Source organism: Schistocerca cancellata, chromosome 2 (genome assembly GCF_023864275.1).
Source record: "Schistocerca cancellata isolate TAMUIC-IGC-003103 chromosome 2, iqSchCanc2.1, whole genome shotgun sequence".
Lineage (NCBI taxonomy): Eukaryota > Metazoa > Arthropoda > Insecta > Orthoptera > Acrididae > Schistocerca > Schistocerca cancellata.
This window is the reverse complement of record NC_064627.1, coordinates 341,310,896-341,336,147: the sequence shown is the minus strand read 5'-3', so window position 1 is coordinate 341,336,147 and position 25,252 is coordinate 341,310,896. Positions and strand designations below refer to the sequence as shown.

The 25,252-nt window shown below is 40.6% G+C and overlaps 1 protein-coding gene and 1 non-coding gene across 2 annotated transcripts in view; both read left to right on the top strand.

Annotated features, from left to right (window-relative positions):
* LOC126153905 (uncharacterized) overlaps positions 1-25,252 on the top strand; it is a 198,989-nt gene that overhangs the window by 25,187 nt on the left and 148,550 nt on the right. The gene's annotated exons all lie outside the window — the stretch shown is intronic.
* Positions 24,318-24,390, top strand: Trnak-cuu (transfer RNA lysine (anticodon CUU)). The gene has a single exon. It is a non-coding gene; the product is annotated as a tRNA-Lys (tRNA).

Below are 25,252 nucleotides of genomic sequence, written 5' to 3'. Positions count from 1 at the left end.
CTAGATATTTTAAATATGTGACTGTTTTAGTAACTGATACTCAATCGTGTAATTAAATAATAACGAATGTTTCCTCCTATTTATACGCACTATGTTACATTTACTTACGTTAAGGGTGAACTGCCAGTCCCTGCACCTAGTTTTACTACTCTGTAGATCCTCCTGGATTTCACTATATTTGTCTGGCGTGGGAGGACTAGGAGAGATTCAATGACGTCCGTGCAGGAAATAAAAAAATGGTTCAATGGCTCTGAGCACTATGGGACTTAACATCTGTGGTCATCAGTCCCCTAGAACTTAGAACTACTTAAACCTAACTAACCTAAGGACATCACACACATCCGTGCCCGAGGCAGGATTCTAACCTGCGACCGTAGCTGCAGGAAATAAAGACGGAATGAAGAAAATGGAGAAGTCTTTAAATGGAACCATATTAACAATAAACAGAAAGGAAGAAAAGTTTGTGTGGTATTCGTTCAGAAGAGCATTCAACATCTTTCACTAATTAGTTGCTGTAATTGATGAACAGTTTGGACTTCAGGGTGTTTACAGTGCAGTTTTAAATTATTTAAAAATACCGAATGATCTATCACTCAGGTCATCAGGGTTTTGAACATTAAGGAGGAAATGAAGCTCCGCTGTTATGTAGGAGTGCTTCAGACTTCAATTTCACGACTGATGTGCATTGCTTTATGTCACTTACGTTAGTCAGCTAAGAGATCTTCATTCCTGGATAATTTGCCCGCCGTATTGTTCAACAAAGGGCGACACTGATAATTTTTTAAAAATCAAACTAGTTTTAAAAAATGATTTTAGTGTTTCCAAAATATTCCTCTTTCACATTAAAAGATTTTTTCATTATATGAAACCAGTCCTTAAAGCATGTTGTCACTTTTTTCGAGGCACTTCAGAAATAAGATTTTTATAATGTTCCCCTGCTGCATCTGATGACGAAAAAGTGAATCCATGCATTTTATCTTCAAATTTGGAAACAGAAAGAAATCATAAACTGCTATGTGAGGACTGTGTGCTGGAGGGTCCATGGAGCTGACCTTCAGGGCATCCAGATACTCGGTTGTTTGTTTCGCCATATGCGATGGTGCATTGTCTTGTTGGAAATTTTCATTTACTTTTTCAAACATTTGCTATAAACAGAGATTTATGTACCAGTCGGCATTAACGGTGCGTCTACCTTCTAATGCTATAGTACCAAAATGGCCCGTTTTTATATAAAAAAACTAGCTACCATTTTATACGAGCACCGCGAATTCGTCGGACTTTTGTAGGCTTGGTTCTGTTCGAAAGAAACGTTGAACTGAACGACTTTTCTTTGCAGGGTCATAACAATGAATCCAGGCTTCATCATCATTATCGATGTTCCAGATCAAATTTGAAGAGCTGCCTAAGATTTTTTTTTCAGTTTTTTTCTGCACCAAACAATGCATCGTTATTTTTGATGGGGAGTTGGTTTATGTGGACCTTATCGACAACAAAAGTGTTCTTATATCGAACTCTTGACGTAAAATGTTTTGTATGTGACTCATACCAATACCCAATGTCGCCTGAATAAATTCCTAAAATGTCCCTCGAGCATCGTGAAAACATTGTTCGAACAGCGGCAATATTTTCACCAGTGACAGCACTTCTTGGGCGTCCTTCACGAAATGCATCACTAAGAACGAAACCGATCTCTTTTGAATTAGCTGTACCAATTATAAATAATTGTTGCTTTAGATGTAGCTTGTTGCCAAATGCATTCCTACGCCAATCTTCACATTGTCTAACAGTTAATCGCTATTCAAATCCGTAAAAAGTCGTAGCTCAGAAACATTCTGTGGGTGCACACGAAATCTTTCCATGATAATAATTAACAAACGATTAGAGCAAATCGAACAAACTATATACCAATCAACTCACAACAGTTTTGAAAGTAACTGCTACATATAAACGAATTTCTTTTGTTATAGAACCAGGGCAATCTAAAAGTTTGCATTCGCCCTCGTAAGCGTATCCTTACGCTGTAACAAATATGTTTGAGAAGGCCGTGCGCGGAATCACGGTTTGGGTTGAAGCGGAGGGAGGGGGGGGGGGCCTTTTAGTCGGTTTTTATTTGAGTTAGGAACATGAGGCGAAAGTTTCTGATTCAGCCCGGACCAGCGGCCATCTGTATAGCCATTCGAACACCTGTGATATTGCAGCTATTTACACTATATTAAACAAGGTTTGAACGACAAACCCGAGTAGGCGCCTAGGCAAATTGTGCAAATCATTAATTCCTTTTGCCAAAGATGCCAATTGGGCTGAAATTAAAGCTCAGCTAATGGCACCATTTTCATGCGCACCGCTCGGATTTTACGAAGCGCGCCCCTTCTATATTTTATACTTGTGTCAGTAAGTTCAAACTTTGCACTAAGGTAGATAAATTCAAACCGAAACTTTTTTAATCCAACAATGTTTATGCGCTCTCGAAATGCTATGGTTAAAACTCGAGCTAAATGTAGCAAGTAAAATACATTCTCAAAGTGATCCAAATAAATAAAAAAAAACTGAATACTCTCTTTCAAATGTCTAGCTTCATTCATATTTTAAGTGCAAAAAACACGTTTTTTTTTAGTTCCTTTAGACACGTCACTTCTATGGTCAAACTAATGCAAATCGGTTCAAATTTTGTAAAAAGATAGACAAATACATGTGATCAGTGGTCATCCAGTTGTTTTTTGTAATCTTTAACCGTTGCTACAATGTAAGCAACATGGTTCGAAAGACAATGAAAAGCTATAATGGATAAGTCGTCGCTCGAACCAACAGAAATCTACTTCGGTTGCCACCCTAATGTCAAATTTATGGTAGAGTAAAAGGTGGGAACCAGAATGAAGACCGCTCCTATCATAGTACAACAAAAGGCGAATATGTCCTAGGCAGAATTAGTGAGGTAAAAGAAGGGAATTGGCTTTTCAGCTTTCCTGGCAGCTTCAAACCAGTTAAACCTTTCTTCCTCAGCGCAGTGAGCGATCTTAGCTGAAAGGTGTAGGCACACCTGCATCTTGCAATTTATAGGGTAAAGTCGGTCCTGAACCCAAAATCCAGAAGATTCTCCAGCCATAATAAACAATATGTAATATCATATGACTGAAGAGCGTACATGTAATAGCTAAAAAATTTCTGGAAGGGATAAAGTTTGTTGGCTTTGGTCCTGGGGGATGCCATTATGTAATCATGTTACTTTACTTGACTTGATGCATTTTAATACATGACATGCGTACTGATACAAACGAGTAAAAGGACGCGAATAAGTCAAGATGTTTTGTTTTAAGCTGCCAAATAAGTCGAAAAGCTAGTTCCCTTCTTCTAAATCCCTAACTCTGCCCAAGATATACTCGCCTTTTTCCGTACTTCATTCTGGTTCTTTCGTAATATATACCATTGCAGTTGATATTAATACGGACATTGCACAAACTACGCGAAAGCGCAAGGTAAGCTACATACTCCATTTTACTAAATTGTTTAATTCATTTTCGCGCTGTCCTTTCCAGGAAATACAACGCTAGAGCCATCTTCACCCATTTGAAGCTAGTCCTCGACTTTCAAAAAGACTCCTGCCGGTTATTTAGGTACGTTGTTACAGCGTGGAGGACGCTGGAGCAGATACACTATCTTCTGATGATGAAAAGAAAAACTTGAGGTCTAATGTAAAGTAAGGAAAAGACTGGCGTTGGTATTCCATCAATGCAACCGGAGCTTTGCTGCCTACACACAAAATATTTTGACGGAAGGTCTATGCATCCACCATACCTGAAGAATGCCAGTGGAGCATAATTCTCTACAAATCTACTGAATGGAGTGCCTTATGCAACAGTCGTCAGAAGGCTCATGATAAAGTATGCCTATAATCCAGAATGAGATTTTCACTCTGCAGCGGAGTGTGCGCTGATATGAAACTTCCTGGCAGATTAAAACTGTGTGCCCGACCGAGACTCGAACTCGGGACCTTTGCCTTTCGCGGGCAAGTGCTCTACCATCTGAGCTACCGAAGCACGACTCACGCCCGGTACTCACAGCTTTACTTCTGCCAGTATCTCGTCTCCTACCTTCCAAACTTTACAGAAGCTCTCCTGCGAAACTTGCAGAACTAGCACTCCTGAAAGAAAGGATATTGCGGAGACATGGCTTAGCCACAGCCTGTGGGATGTTTCCAGAATGAGATTTTCACTCTGCAGCGGAGTGTGCGCTGATATGAAACTTCCTGGCAGATTAAAACTGTGTGCCCGACCGAGACTCGAACTCGGGACCTTTGCCTTTCGCGGGCAAGTGCTCTACCATCTGAGCTATCGAAGCACGACTCACGCCCGGTACTCACAGCTTTACTTCTGCCAGCATCTCGTCTCCTACCTTCCAAACTTTGCAGAAGCTCTCCTGCGTGCTTCGGTAGCTCAGATGGTAGAGCACTTGCCCCCGAAAGGCAAAGGTCCCGAGTTCGAGTCTCGGTCGGGCACACAGTTTTAATCTGCCAGGAAGTTTTATGCCTATAATTTTTGGCAAATACAGTTTAAATTACTTATACCTCCATCACTGACTCAAAAGCATAATCAGCGTCAGTTGCATCAACACCAGCACCAATTTGACACCCACTGCTGAATGAATGCTTCCTCCCGGCGTTTTCGTGCGTTACCGGTATGTCTTCATCTATACCTTGTATTAATGTTGCACCTGAGTATTTTGTAACGTCATCTGTCTCCCTTCCACCACGGCGTTGCTTCATTCCTTTCTTTTTTCTTCCAATCCAGCATAGAATTTCCTTGGTCCATCTACACCGTTCGTTCGCCACTGTGGCTTCCTCACCTCAATTTCATAACATCAGATCTATAATTATGTCTTTCACGTTAGACTTTCCCTGTTCGTTTTTTTTCCTCTCTCTTCTAGTAATTCGCAACCTGCATCTCATTGTTACTCATCGAATAACTTACAGAGTCTGAAGGTTTTCGATTAGAAAGTTAGTGTCTCACTACTATAAGTCAGAAATGGTGACGCATACTGATAGTAACCTCTGCATTTCAGATACATCGAAATCTCGATTTTAAAAGTCTATTTGGTGAGCCGATAGGTCATACACACTATCCTCTTTACGTTTTTTATGTCCAGCCAGCCATCGTCTTAAGCTTCCAAAAGTACAAAACTTATCCACAGGTTCTATGAGTTCATTGTTCTTTTGTACTATTTTCTTTTCAGTTTGTCAGCTGAACATTGCATATCCAGATATCAGTCACTGTGTGGTGATCTTCAGCGCAGCAAATGTAGCTTAAAACATTAAAACCACTCAAGATATGCACATAGTCATTACTGGACTATTCATGTCAAAGGTGGAGTTCGCTCTCTGGCTTTAATGTTTCAACTTACATTTACTGCACTGAAGATGGCCGGCCACATATTGACTGAAATCTGGATATGCAGTCAGCATTATTTGCGACAGACTACTGTACCCTGTACTACCTGAAATAAATACAGTTGCTGGGGACAGCTGCTTCCAAATGGAATAAAACTTGATTTTCTTGCTATTCCAGGCTGCATTTTATACCTAATCTACTTCATCCAAGTCAGATATTTTGCTGCCCAAGTGGCAAAACCCATCAACTACTCACTTTCTCATCTAATTCTATCAGCATCAAATGATTTAATTTGACTATATCCCATTGTCCTCGTTTTTATTTTGTTGCTGTTCATCTTATAACGTTGTGTTAAGGCAATATCTGTTCCACAAGCTGTGACGTAAAGTCGTGCAAGAGGCCAGTGCTCAGATTTAGTACTCATTTCGTTCCACTGATCGTCCAAGTCCTTTGATCTCCATGATAGAATTACAGTATCATCGGAAAACCTCCTCCCTGAAACTTTTTGATTTCCATAGCCGCTTGCTCAATGTACACATCAAATAACATCATTTTCATGCTCTTCGGCTCTTATGACTGCAGTATGGTTTCTATGTAAGTTGTAGATAATTTTTGCCTCTCTCTATTTAATTTCAAAACATCTAATCCAGTTAACAGTGTAAAATGTTTCCTCTAAATATACAGACGCTATTAAGGCGGGTTTGCCTTTCCTTAACCTGTATTCTAAGTAAGTCGTAGGCTTTTACTGCCTCAGGAGTTCCTAGATTTCTCGAACCCTTGCTGAGCTTCTCCCAAGTCCGCTTCTACCAAGTTTTCCATTCTTTGTAACCAGAGATGCGATGTAGGAACAAGTTCAGCACTTCAGTTACCTACGGAGCTATAACACTTGTAAGGAAGATAAGGACATTAAATTGCAGAATTATCAGGGTATACGTTGCACAATAAGCAGAACATTAAAAAACACGCGAAGAGTCACAAAAATGAAATTTTATAAGATGATATCTGCACCGTGTCCTTGAACGTGGGGCTATGAAGAGGAAAGATTCTAGCCATGTTCAGCCGGCTGAAAAGAAATTTTTACGAGGAGTCAAAGGTTGCACTACGGTGAAAGGGTTCCTGATGAAAACATTAGACAAGAACTGAATATTTTTGTAGTAGATCACAAAATATAAGAACATAAACAAAACTGTAAGGGATATCTGGAACGAATGCAATAAACAAGGATTCCTGAAATGGTCTTACAATACAAACCCATAGAAAAGGAGGACATATGACAGCCAGTTAAAAGATAGGACTGAGGCAAGACCAGGCCGGCGGGCCTAATCTGGGAAAGGCAGAAGAAGATTTTGTAACTACGGCTTATTAGACTCATAGTCCGTTAATAGTCACACTTGTGAGCACTTGCCTTCTTTGCAATAGGGATTATTACATTCATCTTGAAGACTGAGGGTATTTCGCCTGTCTCATACATGTTGCATACCAGGTGGATAGTTCTGTCATGGCTGGCTCTTCCAAGGATCTCAGTAATTGTGAAGGAATGTCGCCTATTCCAGATGTCTAGGCACAGGTCTATCAGTGCCCTCGTAGTATCATATCTTCCAGCTCATCTTCACCTTCTTCCTCTTCTGTTTGTGTAATATTGTCGTAAAAATTATTTCCCTTATACAGGGTGTTTCAAAAATGGTGGGCATTATTTTGGTTATGTATTCCCTAACGCATACAATAAAAAAATTCATTAAAACTTATGTTTGAAAATGCTTTGTTTCCGAGGTAAGGCCTTCAGAAAATTTATATTCACCGGAACGTGTTTCTTCCTGCAGATATAGCCCACTACGTATTCCTTCCACATTTCAGCTTTCCCTAGTTTGCTTAGGACTGTCTTGTCATCTGAATTTTTGATATTCATACAGTTGCTTCTCTTTTGACCGAATATTAAGTTAATTTTCCTATGAGGCATCTATATTTCCGTAGTCATGCATGCTTTTACGGTTTTACATTACTACGCTAGCCATTTCAGCTTTGCCATCTTGTAGTTTCCGTTTATCTCATTTTCGAGGCATCTGTTGCGAAGAAATACTGTGCAGACTGGCAATAACGAAAAAAGCCTTTCAGAAACATCGAAATTTACTGACATCGAATATAATCGTAAGTTTGTGGAAGTCATGGTTTCCACAGAGCTGTATTGTCACTTTACTAAACAACCAGTTTCGGTCAGAAACAGACCTTCCTCAAGTACTATGTGACATCATTAATGAGATGCCGGGTGTCACATTGTACCTGAGGATGGTCTGTTTCTGAGAGAAACTGGTTGTCAAACAACAGCTTTGTACAAATCATGATTTTCCAAAAATTTCTAGAAGCTGTAAATCACAGTGGAGGAAAATGCGGGAGCTAAAAATTTTAGAGGGAGGCTGACTCGAATACATATCGGGTTCAAATGGATGTAGTTTGCTGTAGTCATGTGGAGGCTTGCAAAGAATAGACTAGCTTGGAGAGCTGGATTAAAAACCAGCCTTCGAACTGAAGATCACAACAACAGTAACAACACGTTGTCTTTTTGTCAAGGATTCCCGTGTAAATTTCCCCAGCATTTCTCTTACACTTTCGTATGGGCTGTACGGACGTGTTATATCCTAGGAGCGTGTCTCCAAATTCGCTCGTCTGTCGTACCTGCTTTATAAGGATTCGTAACGCTGGGGCGCTGCACTAGAGCTAGTGGTCCTAGTATGTTGTACGCGGTTTCCTTTCCAAATGCACAGTATCCCATGGAACTCCTACTACGGATTTCATTTGTTAGTTCCACTTCAGATCTCGTTTTAGTCACGTACTCCAGATGTTCATTACTAATCTAGTAATCGGGTTCTATCGCATAAATTCGCTTTGTTATGATCTTAACCAACATTTATCATAATTTAAAGGCAGCTACTGTTCATTACACTAAGCGGAAATATTGTTGGGTGGCCGAGCGGTTCTAGGCGCTACAGTCTGGAACCGCGCGACTGCTACGGCCGCAGGTTCGAATCCTGCCTCGGGCATGGATGTGTGTGATGTCCTTAGGTTAGTTAGGTTTAAGTAGTTTTAAGTTCTAGGGGACTGATGACCTTAGAAGTTAAGTCCCATAGTGCTCCGAACCATTTGAACCATTTTTGCTTTTACATTTCCTTATGATTGTACAAGACAATACTGTCCTGTAGACTACAGCGTCGTCAGTTAACAATCCGATGCTTCTGCAGACATAACATGTTACATCGTTTAGGCATACTAAGAACATTGTTGGTCCTATTACGGTTCCAGGCGCTACTTCAGTTTCTGTTGCATATTCGTCGTCCAGCGGAATGTACTAGGCCCTCTCAGTCAATGGGCATAGAACCCATCGGATAACTGTAAAGATACTCTCTGTGACCGAGTCTTGATGATTTCTCTACGACCTGGTACAGTGTTCAGCGCTTTTCGGAAATATAGTGTCACATTATCTACCTTTTCGTCTATTTACAAGCTCTCGTATGTTAATAAATCAGTGTTTTTATGTATGGTGCAGTTGGTATACCTTAAGTGGCAGAACAGTTGCACTGCCAATGTCCCGTTTGTTTCAAAGTAATAACCAACGTCCTGGAAGTCACTCTGAGAGTATAATTAATGGAATTTGAATATCTTTTATTTTTTAGTCATAATTTGTGATGGAAAGATATTAATTTTTTTAGAAAGGATAACTGAAATCAACTAATCGCAGTCCTAAATAGAATATTGTGTGAAAATAGAAGCAGTCATAATAGACGCTGTACGAATGGATGGTTTCGCGGTGATATGTACTGATAAAATTCTCTCGAACTTCCAGCCGCGTCAAGTTTCTTAAATTCACGAGCTTTCGGCCGAGTACTCCTCGGCCATCGTCAAGTGATGATTGCTTTCTAGTTGCTACCGACCTTGTACAGCCGCGCTGCCTTCTGTGACATCACTGATGCTGCATACCATATAAGGCCATGTTTTCGTCGCGCGCCCTCCTCACCCGCTTAATCCTTCCCATGGCCGTGTCCGAAGCCGTGCTTAGTTACCTGCAGCCGCTACCTGTATTCAGGATGTTGTCACAAATTTTTATCTCGATCGTTTCTTTTATTAACATAGCCCAGAAACTATTAGTCTGTATAATAACTCAGGTCTCTTTGAATGCAATACTGTGTCCGTTTGTAATCCCTGACACATTACTCGTTAAAGCCTGTGCTATGGTAAGTGAGCGGGATTCACCTTATGAGAAAGGATTTTCGCATAGATATCGACCGCGTGTACCTGAATGGTGCCAAATCAGACTTACATCCACTCTGTACTAACAATTATTATTATTATACTTGACGTATGTCAAGTAAGTTCGAAATGCAATCACACGTCAGGATGGATCAAAAGCAAACCAGAAGATGCTACCAATGTGACAATAATACGGTCGCCAGCCTAATTAGGCATTAACTGAGTTTCTTCCCTGTACAAGTTGGTATATATTCATGCAGAACAAGAAGTTGTAACACTGCATAATATAGTAGAATTTTAGAACCAGAAAATCTATTGAACTGATAGATTCACGTTCGGTACTGATATGGAAAATCATGAATACATAACACTACACTCTAATGTTTACTACAAAACTTTATACTGTCTATTAATCTGATTAAAATCGGGCATTGGTTAGCCTAGCAATTGTATTTTCATGCCACACACAAAATGTCAATTTTGATAAAGATAAAACACTGATAAATTTTGACTTTTATATTGACTTTAACTTTTGCTGGTCAAACCAATTTAGAACACTTCAGAATTCAAATGAATGAAGGGGGACCCTGAAACTGTTATGAACGCTGTATTTTAAAAAAATGATTACTGAATTTATTATTCATTCAAGATTTCCAGTATATAAGTTACTACTCTTTTCATCTTATTTATTGCTCATTTAAATGCCTTTAAATCTGTCTCGAAACAAACTTCATTACTATATCAAACTTCATTACTATATCAATACTAAAGTTATCTTTCGACTTCGTTAGACCTTCGCTATTTATTTACTGGTCCATTAACAAAACATTTCTATAACCATTCTAATATCGCTAGCTCTACAAATAATTATTATTAACACAATTTTTAATTTTCATTTCGGGGCACTCGGATTGCACAACGTTTGGAAAGGACCCTGTCTAGATTAGTTGTGAGGATAATTAAATTATGGAAAAGTTCTGGTAAAATTTAGGTTATTATTGCACCAAACAAACACAGTTCACTCTCTGATCCATACGAATACAGTACTAAAAGATTCAACCTGCTAGTATTCTTCTTAGCGTCGCAATACTTTTCCATTTAGTGCCTATGGAATTTTGCTATGCTGTATGGGCGTTGGAACGGCATACCCGAGGCTCAGTGAAGCTACAGGGTGTTTCAAAAATGACCGGTATATTTGAAACGGCAATAAAAACTAAACGAGCAGCGATAGAAATACACCGTTTGTTGCAATATGCTTGGAACAACAGTACATTTTCAGGCAGACAAACTTTCGAAATTACAGTAGTTACAATTTTCAACAACAGATGGCGCTGCGGTCTGGGAAACTCTATAGTACGATATTTTCCACATATCCACCATGCGTAGGAATAATATGGCGTAGTCTCTGAATGAAATTACCCGAAACCTTTGACAACGAGTCTGGCGGAATGGCTTCACATGCAGATGAGATGTACTGCTTCAGCTGTTCAATTGTTTCTGGATTCTGGCGGTACACCTGGTCTTTCAAGTGTCCCCACAGAAAGAAGTCACAGGGGTTCATGTCTGGCGAATAGGGAGGCCAATCCACGCCACCTCCTGTATGTTTCGGATAGCCCAAAGCAATCACACGATCATCGAAATATTCATTCAGGAAATTAAAGACGTCGGCCGTGTGACGTGGCCGGGCACCATCTTGCATAAACCACGAGGTGTTCGCAGTGTCGTCTAAGGCAGTTTGTACCGCCACAAATTCACGAAGAATGTCCAGATAGCGTGATGCAGTAATCGTTTCGGATCTGAAAAATGGGCCAATGATTCCTTTGGAAGAAATGGCGGCCCAGACCAGTACTTTTTGAGGATGCAGGGACGATGGGACTGCAACATGGGGCTTTTCGGTTCCCCATATGCGCCAGTTCTGTTTATTGACGAAGCCGTCCAGGTAAAAATAAGCTTCGTCAGTAAACCAAATGCTGCTCACATGCATATCGCCGTCATCAATCCTGTGCACTATATCGTTAGCGAATGTCTCTCGTGCAGCAATGATAGCGGCGCTGAGGGGTTGCCGCGTTTGAATTTTGTATGGATAGAGGTGTAAACTCTGGCGCATGAGACGATACGTGGACGTTGGCGTCATTTGGACCGCAGCTGCAACACAGCGAACGGAAACCCGAGGCCGCTGTTGGATCACCTGCTGCACTAGCTGCGCGTTGCCCTCTGTGGTTGCCGTACGCGGTCGCCCTACCTTTCCAGCACGTTCATCCGTCACGTTCCCAGTCCGTTGAAATTTTTCAAACAGATCCTTTATTGTATCGCTTTTCGGTCCTTTGGTTACATTAAACCTCCGTTGAAAACTTCGTCTTGTTGCAACAACACTGTGTTCTAGGCGGTGGAATTCCAACACCAGAAAAATCCTCTGTTCTAAGGAATAAACCATGTTGTTTACAGCACACGTGCACATTGTGAACAGCACACGCTTATAGCAGAAAGACGACGTACAGAATGGCGCACCCACAGACTGCGTTGTCTTCTATATCGTTCACATCGCTTGCAGCGCCATCTGTTGTTGAAAATTGTAACTACTGTAATTTCGAAAGTTTGTCTGCCTGAAAATGTACTGTTGTCCCAAGCCTATTGCAACAAACGGTGTATTTCTATCGCTGCTCGTTTAGTTTTTATTGCCGTTTCAAGTATACCGGTCATTTATGTATCCCAGAAGAGCCTTCTCTATCCAGAAGGTGTTGCTCAAACCAGTGCCAAACTCCAGCTACTACTGTGTCCGTTGTGCCGTGCAGTGCCCGCGCGCATTTTCCCGCGCTCGCCTGCCATCCACCTTTTACCGCTCCCTGACGGACCAGGTATTCACCCGAGGTTTTGCATTCTACATATCCTAACACATTGCCTACGTATGTATCAGACGCACAGTTACAATTTTAAACATCTTACAACAGTTTCAACATTTGTTACATTTCAATTCTATTACAATATTACTTGACATTTGACATAAACATTAATATTCACATTGAAACTTATTTACAGTTTTCTTAACATAATGGCATGAAACAGGAAGAAATGAAATCAGAACATCAATTACACAAGTTTATCGTAAAATCAGATGAAAAGAATTACTTATATGCACAATAGTACAGAGTCGTTGTTTTCTAGAGCATGCTCTGCTACCATTGGTTTCTCAGAGAACTGAAGTCGAAAGCATCTCTCGTGTTCTACGCAGCGCTGTTCAACAGCACGCACGGTCTATCTGACGTAAGACTCTCCACACCCACATGGTATTTTAGATACTCCTGGCGTTCTGAGGCCTACCTCATCTTTCCCAGGGCTAAAAAAAAAGGCTGTCGAATTTTTGTTGGAGTACTGAAGATCGAATCGATTTTATGCCTCTTTAGGAGTCGTCTATTCTTACATGTTACTGAGCCACAGAACGGCAAAAACGCAAGCTTCTTAGTGTGCTCCTCGGGGTCCTTCTGCCTCCGTGTTTTTGAAAAGATAGCTAGCGGAATCTGGCGGTTGTTGTAGCTGTCTTCCTTGAATACTTTCCTTAAGTGGCTCAGTTACATCGGCAGGATTTCAGCGTCTGATACGGCTTCCGCTAGATGCATCAAGGTCCTCAAAACAGAACGTTTCTGAGATGAATGGTGATAGCTGTTAGCGTTCAGATATCGGTCGGTGTGGGTGGGTTTCCGGTAAACACTGTGGCTGAGACACCTATTTGCTTTACGGCGGACGATGTCATCAAGGAACGGCAAGGTATCATCTGTCTCTACCTTTGTCGTGAGCTAGATGTTCTCGCGGATATTATTGATGTAATCCAAGAATTCTCCCAGCTTTTCACGTCAGTGAGATCAGACAGCGAACATGTCGCCGACCACAACCATAAAAGCAGCTAGGCATTGCAGGAGCCATGTCCAGGACGATGTCCCCAGAGTACTCCATAAACAGATCGGTTATACGAGGGTCAGTCAAAAAGTAATGCCTCCTATTTTTTTTCGACGTTTAATTGTCAGGAAATTTAAATGCAATTACATAGGTTGAAAACCACAACATTGAGGATCATTTTGTCATTTTTCAATGTAATCTCCGCCCATCTCTGCAGTTTTGGTCCATCTTTGAACAAGGGCATGTATCCCAGCACGGTAAAAATCACAGCTCTGCTTCCTAAGCCATTGACGCACGGATGTTTTGACGGCCTCCTCATCTTCAAAATGAATCCCACGATGAGCTTCTTTTAGTGGCCCGAACAGATGGAAGTCTGATGGTGCCAGGTCAGGGCTGTATGGGGGATGAGGCAAAACTTCCCATCCAATTTTGACAATCTCGTCAGAGGTGTGACAACTGGTGTGTGGTCTTGCATTGTCATGCAAAAGAAGAACATCTGCCATTGATTTTGTTGGGCGAACTCGCTGAAGACGTGCTTTAAGTTTGTTGAGGGTTGTGACGTATTGAACAGAATTTATTGTGCATCCCTGCTCCAAAAAATCAACCAGAATCACACCCTCTGTATCCCAGAAAACTGTTGCCATAACTTTCCCTGACGATCGCACAGTTTTGAATTTTTTCTTCCTCGGCGAGCTTGTGTGACGCCACTCCATTGACTGCCTCTTTGATTCGGGTTCAAAAAAATGCACCCATGTTTCGTCCCCGGTCACAATTTTTTTCAGAAACTCATCTCCCTCCAAACGGAAGCGCTGCAAGTGTTGGGAGGCTATTGTTTTCCTTGCCTCTTTATTCTGATCGGTTAACATTCTTGGAACCCACCGTGCACAAACTTTTGAGTACCCCAATTGTTTAATAATCGTGATCACACTGCCTTTACTAAGAGAAATAATGCGACACACTTCATCTGCAGTCACCCGACGGTCACCACGAATGATGTCATCAACTTGCTGAATGTTGTGTGGAGTCACTGCACTCACCGGCCTGCCGCTCCGCTTTTCGTCAGTCAACGGTGTTTGCCCTTCAGCTTCCTTACAACGACGAACCCATCGTCTAACAGTGCTGACATCCACTGTCACAACACCATACACCTTCTTCAGTCTTTCATGAATGCGTATGGGCGTTTCACCTTCTGCATTCAAGAATTCAATCACACAACGCTGTCTCAAACGAACATCGATGTCGGCCATCTTACAAACTTCTGCTGTGCTGCCACCTGTTGACACAGAAAGTTACTACTGCAGTGGATTGCAGAAGAAGGTTTGAGGAATGGCGCCAAATTCAAATTTTTCACTTAACTTAATTTCTTTAAGTAGAAAAAAAAATGGGAGGCATTACTTTTTGACCGACCCTCGTAAATGGAGCTAGTGGGCTCCCTATCACGACACCGCCCGTCTGATTAAAATATTCTCCGTCATACTAAAAATGCGATGAAGTCAGAGTGTGCTTCAAATTACACAACAGTGTCATCAAACAATCAATATTTTTTAATGTCGAGTGGCTTAATTAAAGTTGAAAAATGTGTTACAATAATTAATTTTTTGGATAAAATGAAGCCGATGACCAGCATTCAAACTCCCCAAAACAATCCTGAAATTAGCCGACAGAACTGACTGTTAACAGTCTTACGACTGATGTAGCATAACTTCATGTTGTTTTGCGCTGCACCTCTTAGTGTGACGAAGCCTCAAATCCTGTAAAGAATACTTTTTCGATCTTGAAATTCCACCGACTTTTTCACCTCTCTCCTAGATAAATGGTAAACTACCGCTGTGATTAAACTGTGCAGTAGGAGGAGGTAAAACCATTGTAAGAATTAGGTACAGATGTGGGGCAGTGCACAGCAGCCATGTTTATTTGGAACTGGAATCCGTGCCCGACTGCTAGAACAGTTTCTTTCTACAGTTCGAAAAGGGCTGCGGAAGGGAACGACGAAGAAAAGAATGGAGACTATTTCGGCAAAATTTTGCAAAAGTTCCCATCCACCTCAAGCGCAGCGCAATTCCAAAAACTTCACCGAACAATTTCTCGCGAGTAGCCTAGCAATCAAACAAACCCAGGTTATTTACCAATCCTTATAACCACAGCATTTCCTGTCACACTCAGCACTGCTAAGTCTACTGTTTAATACAGTTACAACAATTTCTAGAAAATCTCAACAAATCGTAATAAATAAAAAGTCTTCCATTACAATGTTATTACCATGTGTGAATTGTGTAAATTATCTTTGTAATAATCTGCTTTTACTAAATGAGGTTTGTTTTCGAAAAATTGATGATTAGTGCAGGTTCGAATTGAGAAAGGCTTTAAAGAAAAAGGGGCACAATACTTCTGACTTTTTCAATTGGAAATTTTCGCTTAATACTGTAAATTAGCTACAAACTACGGCGTGCACATACTTTATTCAACATGTAAACTTCACTACAGATATTCGGATTTAGCTTATGACATGTTCGATATGCCTGCCGTCATTGGTGATGATGTAGCGCACACGAATAGCGAAATTCTACATGACCCGCCGAAATGTCGGAACATTGATGTTTTCGATGACCTGCTGAATGGCTGTTTTACGCTCAGCAATGGTTTTGGGGTTATTGCTGTACACCTTGTCTTTAATATAGCCCCACAAAAGGGTGTCGCATGTGTTCAGATCCGGAGAATATGGCGGCCAATCGAAGCATATGCCAGTGGCCTCTAGGTACCCCAAAGCCAGAATGCGGTCCCCAAAGTGCTACTCCAGGACATTAAACACTCTCCTGCTTCGATGGGGTCGAGTTCCGTCTTGCATGGACCACATCTTGTCGAAATCAGGGTCACTTTGGATAATGGAGATGAAATAATCTTCCAAAACCTTCAGGTACCGTTCGGGAATCACCGTGCCATCAAGGAATATCGCACCGATTATTCCGTGACTGGACATTGCACATCACACAGTCACCCATTGAGAATGAAGAGACTAGTCGATCACGAAATGATTCTCAGTCCCAAAAATGCGCCAGTTTTGTTTATTGAGGAAGCCATCCAATGAAAGTGGGCTTCGTCACTAAACCGTACAGCGCATTCTAATTCCCATCACGCCCCGCGGCCAAACATGGTGTTTGAACTTCCTAATGCAAATCGTTCAGAGGTTATGATGGTTTTATGTCGTACAGTTCAATAATTGTCACCTTGTACCTCGCTGTTATATAATGCGGTTACTATGAGAACCGGAGATGGTAAACGAGTGCAGCATAGGCGTGGAGGCTTCAGGCGCAACTTCTTGATATATTCTCAGCGTTTTTAAATTGGTTCTTCAAATGAATTTTAAAATTTCCTTTTAAATTTTAGGTATTTCTTATCACCTAGTTCTTTCTGATAGTTACACATCGTAATAACAGTAACAGATAGCTTGTAGACCTTTTATGTCACATTTTAATATCTGCTGCTGAAAATTAAAGTCAACGTAAATTATTAGTTCTTTATAGGTCTTTTGCCATACAATCACTCATATAAAATATACACTCCTGGAAATTGAAATAAGAACACCGTGAATTCATTGTCCCAGGAAGGGGAAACTTTATTGACACATTCCTGGGGTCAGATACATCACATGATCACACTGACAGAACCACAGGCACATAGACACAGGCAACAGAGCATGCACAATGTCGGCACTAGTACAGTGTATATCCACCTTTCGCAGCAATGCAGGCTGCTATTCTCCCATGGAGACGATCGTAAAGATGCTGGATGTAGTCCTGTGGAACGGCTTGCCATGCCATTTCCACCTGGCGCCTCAGTTGGACCAGCGTTCGTGCTGGACGTGCAGACCGCGTGAGACGACGCTTCATCCAGTCCCAAACATGCTCAATGGGGGACAGATCCGGAGATCTTGCTGGCCAGGGTAGTTGACGTACACCTTCTAGAGCACGTTGGGTGGCACGGGATACATGCGGACGTGCATTGTCCTGTTGGAACAGCAAGTTCCCTTGCCGGTCTAGGAATGGTAGAACGATGGGTTCGATGACGGTTTGGATGTACCGTGCACTATTCAGTGTCCCCTCGACGATCACCAGTGGTGTACGGCCAGTGTAGGAGATCGCTCCCCACACCATGATGCCGGGTGTTGGCCCTGTGTGCCTCGGTCGTATGCAATCCTGATTGTGGCGCTCACCTGCATGGCGCCAAACACGCATACGACCATCATTGGCACCAAGGCAGAAGCGACTCTCATCGCTGAAGACGACACGTCTCCATTCGTCCCTCCATTCACGCCTGTCGCGACACCACTGGAAGCGGGCTGCACGATGTTGGGGCGTGAGCGGAAGACGGCCTAACGGTGTGCGGGACCGTAGCCCAGCTTCATGGAGACGGTTGCGAATGGTCCTCGCCGATACCCCAGGAGCAACAGTGTCCCTAATTTGCTGGGAAGTGGCGGTGCGGTCCCCTACGGCACTGCGTAGGATCCTACGGTCTTGGCGTGCATCCGTGCGTCGCTGCGGTCCGGTCCCAGGTCGACGGTCACGTGCACCTTCCGCCGACCACTGGCGACAACATCGATGTACTGTGGAGACCTCACGCCCCATGTGTTGAGCAATTCGGCGGTACGTCCACCCGGCCTCCCGCATGCCCACTATACGTCCTCGCTCAAAGTCCGTCAACTGCACATACGGTTCACGTCCACGCTGTCGCGGCATGCTACCAGTGTTAAAGACTGCGATGGAGCTCCGTATGCCACGGCAAACTGGCTGACACTGACGGCGGCGGTGCACAAATGCTGCGCAGCTAGCGCCATTCGACGGCCAACACCGCGGTTCCTGGTGTGTCCGCTGTGCCGTGCGTGTGATCATTGCTTGTACAGCCCTCTCGCAGTGTCCGGAGCAAGTATGGTGGGTCTGACACACCGGTGTCAATGTGTTCTTTTTTCCATTTCCAGGAGTGTACATTAAGAATATCAGTATTAAGGTGCTCGGGTGATCGTACAATAACAATGAGTGTGTAGATTCAATTTTTATAATAGTAATACAATGATGTTGGCCAACTTTTGAAGGATGAACTAGGATCAGAATACCAGGTCACCAATTTTTTTAAACCTAGTGTTGGTCTGGAGCAGGTGACAGAGAATTTAGGATCACTTTGCAAAGATTTCACTAAGGAAGACACCGTGGTTATAGTGGGTGGGGCAGGAAACAGTATTGACAGAGATCCTGGGTACAGTATAGAGTGTGACCTGGCGAAGATTGCATCAGCATCGAAGCATACTAGTGTTGAGTTTGTATCTGTTCTTGGGCGCCATGACCGACCTCATTTGAACTCTTCTGTCAAGAAAGTTAATTTGGAGCTGGAACGGCTGCTCATGTCGGGTGCGGGGTCACACATTGGTGTGGTTCATGTTGATTCTCTCAGTAGGTGGGATTATACTAGGCATGGCCTTCACCTCAACAGGAAGGGGAAGGGTAAATTGGCTGGGGAAATAGCAGGAAAGTTAAAGGGGGGAGGCACTGTCATGAGTGGTAAAATACCAGTGGTTATAGGATTCAGAAAAGACCCTTTTTTAGGGTAGGGAGGACGGAAAGAAAGCAAATTTTAAGAGAGGTTAGAACTGAGACAAACCTTCAGTTTGAGAAAGAAATCAAAAAACATAATTCCACCTTATTACATCAGCATAAACAGCCATTGGCTAAGAATTTTCAACTGTCAGCAGATATTTTAACTCCACCCAATTTTAACTCAGTCAATGTGAAATGTCAGCTATCTTTATTGCATCAAAATATTCGAGGACTGAGAAATAAAATTAATGAATTAACTATCTGCATAGATGAATTAGAGTCTTCAAACCCAGCTGACATAATCTGCCTCTCTGAACATCATGTGACCACTGGTATAGAACTTTTAAGTGTTACAGGGTTTAGGTTAGCATCTCACTTTTGTAGATCAGAAATGGAGAAAGGAGGAGTTGCCACATTCATCAGGAACTGTCATAAATTTAAGAACATAGACATTCATAAATTTTGCCTAGAACAGCATATGGAAGCATGTGCAACAGAATTAGATTTTCACAAAAAATCTTTCATAATATTAAGTGTATATTGAGCACCTGCAGGTAACTTTAATCTGTTTGTAAACCACCTTGAAGCTGTACTGGCCCATTTAACAACCAAAAACAAAGAAATAGTGGTTGCTGGTGATTTCAATGTAGATTTCCTTAAAGACTCTCCCAATAAGAACTTATTTGAGTTAGTAACACTATCATTCAACTTAATTCCCACAGTAAAGTTCCCCACTAGGATAGCCACTTGCTCACAAACAGCCATTGATAATATCTTTATAGAAAAGTCCAATGAACAAAATTATATTGCAAAACCAATAGTCAATGGCCTCTCAGACCATGACATGCAGTTCCTTCTGTTAAATGTTAATACTGAACAGGATATAAAATCTGTTATATCTGAGCTCAAGAGGGTAATCAGTAAGCCAAAAATTGATTATTTTAGGACACTCCTCAGAGACATTCACTGGACTGATGTTTACAGTGCTCATGGCATGAATGAAAAATATAACATTTTTGCTAATAAAGTGCTTACCTTATTCGAACACTGCTTTCCCCCAAAACTTACCAACGTTAGAGCAAAATCTACAAAGAAGCCATGGATTACTCGAGGAATAGGGGTATCTTGTAAAACAAAACGAAAACTGTATCTGTCAATCGGAAACATTTCCAATGTTGATGCTATAGCACATTATAAGAAATACTGCAAAATATTAAAGACTGTAATACGGATGTCAAAGCAAATATATTACAAGGAAAAGATAGTCATATCAGATAACAAAATAAAGACAATATGGGATATAGTGAAGGAGGAGACCGGTAGAACCAGACATGAAGAGGAACAAATAGCATTAAGAGTAAATGATACATTGGTGACAGATGTGTATAGTGTTGCAGAACTTTTTAACAAACATTTTATAACTGTTACTGAAAAGATGGGGTTGTCAGGTTCGGTAGATGCTGCTATGGATTACCTTAGACCAGACATTTCAAGTAACTTCCATAATATGAATTTGACCCTCACTACCCCAACAGAAATAATGTCCATCATAAAGTCTTTAAAATCAAAAACATCTAGTGGGTATGATGAAATATCAACAAAGTTAATTAAAGAATGTGATTCTGAGCTAAGTAACATATTAAGCTATCTGTGTAACCAGTCGTTTATCAGTGGAATATTTCCTGAATGGCTGAAATATGCTGAAGTTAAGCCACTGTTTAAGAAGGGAGATAAAGAAATAGCATCAAATTTCTGTCCAATTTCACTGTTGCCAGCATTCTCAAAAATTTTCGAAAAAGTAATGTACAGTCGTCTTTATAACTATCTTATCTCAAATAACATACTGTCAAAGTCACAGTTCGGATTTCTAAAAGGTTCTGATATTGAGAAGGCTATCTAAACTTACAGTGAAAATGTGCTTAATTCATTAGACAAAAAATTGCAGGCAACTGACATATTTTGTGATTGTGATTGTGATTGACTGTGTAAATCACAATATCCTTTTAAGTAAACTAGAATATTATAGCGTAACAGGAAATGCTGCAAAATGGTTCAAATCTTATATCTCTGGCAGGAAACAAAGGGTGTTATTAGGAAAGAGACATGTATCAAGCTATCAGGCATCATCCAACTGGGAACTAATTACATGTGGGGTCCCACAAGGTTCCATTTTGGGGCTCTTAGTTTTTCTTGTGTATATCAATGACCTTTCATCAGTAACATTACCAGATACCAAGTTTGTTTTGTTTGCCGATGATACAAACATTGCAATAAATAGCAAATTATCTGTAGTCTTAGAAAGATCAGCCAATAAAATATTTGTGGACATTAATCACTGGTTCCTAGCCAATTCTTTGTCACTAAACTTTGAAAAAACACACTACATGCAGTTCAGAACTTGTAAGGGGTGTCCCAAGACTATATGTCTAACATACGATGACAAGAAGATAGAAGAAGTGGACAGTGTTAAATTCTTGGGATTACAGCTTGATAATAAATTCAACTGGGAGGAGCACACCACAGAACTGCTGAAGCGTCTTAACAAATCTCTGTTTGCAATGCGAATTTTGTCAGATATAGGGGATATAAAAATGAAAAAGCTGGCATATTATGCTTACTTTCATTCCATAATGTCATATGGGATTATTTTTTGGGGTAATTCATCAAGCCAAGCTAAAGTTTTCTGGGCACAAAAACGTGCAGTAAGAATTATATGTGGTGTGAACTCAAGAACATCCTGCAGAAGCCTGTTTAGGGAACTAGGGATACTAACTACAGCTTCCCAATATATTTATTCCTTAATGAAATTTGTCATTAAAAATATATCACTTTTTCAAACCAACAGCTCAATTCATGGAATCAATACTAGAAATAAGAATAATCTTCACAAGGATTTAAAGTCACTTAGTCTTGTACAAAAAGGTGTGCATTATTCAGGAACACACATTTTCAATAACTTGCCAGCAGCCATAAAAAGCTTAATAACCAATGAAATTCAGTTTAAGAGAAGCCTAAAGGATTTATTGGTGGCCAACTCCTTCTACTCCATTGATGAATTTCTTAGTAAAACCAACTGATTTGTATATAAGTACAACATAACTTCTGCACAATTTCAGTGCAGTAATGTGTTCACTGAAAATTTGTGTGTGTGTGTGTGTGTGTAAGTAAGTATAATCTAACTTCTGCACCATTTCAGTGCAGTAATGTGTTTATTGTAAATAAGTATTACAGTAGTTGTATTACATGTTTATTACCTTATAAATAAATAAAAAACTTTTTTATTTTAAATTCAGTGCATTAGTATTTGTAAAATGACTCTTAGTGTTCATTAAAAACTGCCGATCATTCCACTTGGGACCTGTGGAATGGTACATTAGCTTATTTGTTTTAGTTGTAAATATTTGTCATGTATTGTTGTTTTTCTGACATGTTCCACATCCTGGAGGACCTCCTCACTACGGATCGATTGGAATGAAAGTAAATCTAATCCAATCTAATCAATAATTATTGCTGACATCTGAAATCTCAATTTTTCATTCATTGATGTTATATTTTTCTATGAATGTACGTAGGACTTTTCTTATTGTGAACATGCACTTTTGTTGAGTTAATTTATCACTATTTCGTAGATGGAAACTACTCCTGATCCCAAGTGAGTGCTATTAGACACTGGGAGAGGTACACTTTTCCGTCACGGATTACTCAGTAGTTCCTCTTGGTGATTCCTTAAGGGGGACAAACAAGTAGGTGGTTCACATGAGCAACTACTTCATTTATACACTGACAATAAGGCGCATCACGAAGACCGAGACGGTACAGATGGCTTGGAAAATTCCCATAGTTTAGCCACATCCTTATTAAACTGGAGATGCTTCTTCTGCTGTAGTTTGTTTGTGAAAGCAAGATTTCGATGGGATCTTGGCTTCAACTGCTGCGTAGTGACTGCCCTTTAACTTCCTTGGTGAAGTCCAGTCTCCTTAAAATTGAATCGGCAATTTATGAAAGGGCTCATGTTAATGACAAGAGCCCTTTCTTAAATAAAGCACGGTTGGCAGCAGTGGTCAAGTAACTAGTTGTTTCTGTTCACTAGTCTGTGTAGTTTTTAGTTCTGTTCCTCTCTCTTCATTGTGACTGTTATTGCTGTAGGTTGGTTTCAAGTGATATCTTTAACATAAAATTAATCTAAGAGTTGTTAAGAAGATTTCGTGTGCTCCTAAAATTGTCAGAGAGTGATAATGACGTAGTGGAAGGTAATAAACGTAAAAGAGGAGTTCGCAAGATCGAGAACTACAAAGTAAATCGTCTAAAAAAAAAGGAAGAATCCGTGGTGATGAGTATATTAATTATAAAGAGAATGTTTCTCAAGCACGAAAAACAGGGACACCATGCTCGTAAGCTGATTTATTTATTTTGAAATACCTTAGATATAGACAGTTCTGTAGGTTCGTGTTGTAGGTTATGCTTCAATTTATTGAGTTTTGTTGTTGTACATGAGCCCTAACTTAGCCTATATCTTCAAGTCTTACATCTTAAAACTGATTTTAAAAGAAATGGGACTAACTTATCCTGCATTTTGTAGGTGCAGAATGAAATGTTTCAACATGTTTTCTGAGGAGGACCAAATTGACATTCTTAGCAGAGGCGGAAGCTTTTGCAAGCAAAGATGAACAATACTTATTTTATCAATCATTAACAGAAGCCCACCCAGTGAAAAGTAGGAGGCCTAGGTTTCGATCAAAGACCACATTAAGTCATTCCCCCTAGAAACTAGTCACTACTAGTTGAAAGAAATACAATATTTGGACACAATGCTTAACATAAAGAAAATGTACAACATGTTTTTAGAAAAATATCGTGGTCGTGATGTAAAAGTTATTCAACGAACATTTTAACTATCGGTTTGGAAGGCTCCAAATTGACACCTGCTGTGAGTGTGAGTGTGAGACGCTTAATACGCGAATCAAAAACCTTCACCTTAATGACACAGCAAAACGAGTAGTTGTTGCACAGTTACTTTTGCATAAAAGGAGGGGTGACAAATTTTACACTTCATTACGTGAAACAAAACAATACTGTGCAGAACATGATAGCAATAAAACTGAAATACGTGACGTGTGTTACGCCAGATAAACATTAAACAGCATGGAGAGATTCTATAAGGGTCTACCCCACCCAAAAGAATAGTTTTTGACGTTCAATCCGTCGCCTGTAAATCCAGGAAGCCCGGCTAGCTCAGTCGGTAGAGCATGAGACTCTTAATCTCAGGGTCGTGGGTTCGAGCCCCACGCTGGGCGACATGGAATTTTGTCTCCCTGCAGACATAAGTTGCTGTGTTTTGATTACATGGAAAACATTTCTTTGTCCACAATTCCAGTTCAGGGTGTCTGTTACGTTAGGTAGCTGTCAGTTTATCCATTTTGTATCCACAACAGCAGTACTGACACAGCATCCTTTTACTTGTACCACCAAAGAGTTGCAGGCAAGGGCAGAAATTAAGTTTGCTCTTTTCTAATGAAGTATATCAATGATTATATACCAGAAAATGTTGATAAATTGTACCTTTACAGTGATAACTGTGCAGGTCAAAACAAAAATCACACAATGATTAGGTTCCTATTTTCTCTTACAGTCAGTGGAAGATTAAAAAAGACTGTATACATACTGCCCATAAGGGACTATTCTTATCTGCCCTGTAACAGTGTCTTTCGCCTTGTCAAAAGAAAATTAAGGAAATGTGACCGATGTTACACAATAAAAGAAGTATTTGAAATGTGTACGGTACAGGGGAAGTTTAATGTTGATTAGATAAAAACAGAAAATATTTTGGATTTTTAAAAATGGTGGCCTCAGTTCTATAGAAAATGTACTGTTTCAGAAGAAACCAAATCTGAAAGAAGGGAAAGAGAGAATATTTTACTGTTTCTGACTACCATGAATTCTCGTTCCAGCAATCAAGTAAAGGAAAATAACAGTATCAGCTTTTATTAGTGGAATTCTCTATAACACATCCAAACTAGCTATCCCAACACAATAATGCACTTCTCTACCCCTACACAAAGCATACACTGAAAATACCTATCGCTATAAAGAAAATGGATGATATAAAGAAGCTTGTTCAATTCATACCTGAGGAACGCGTTTTTTTTTTTTTTTATG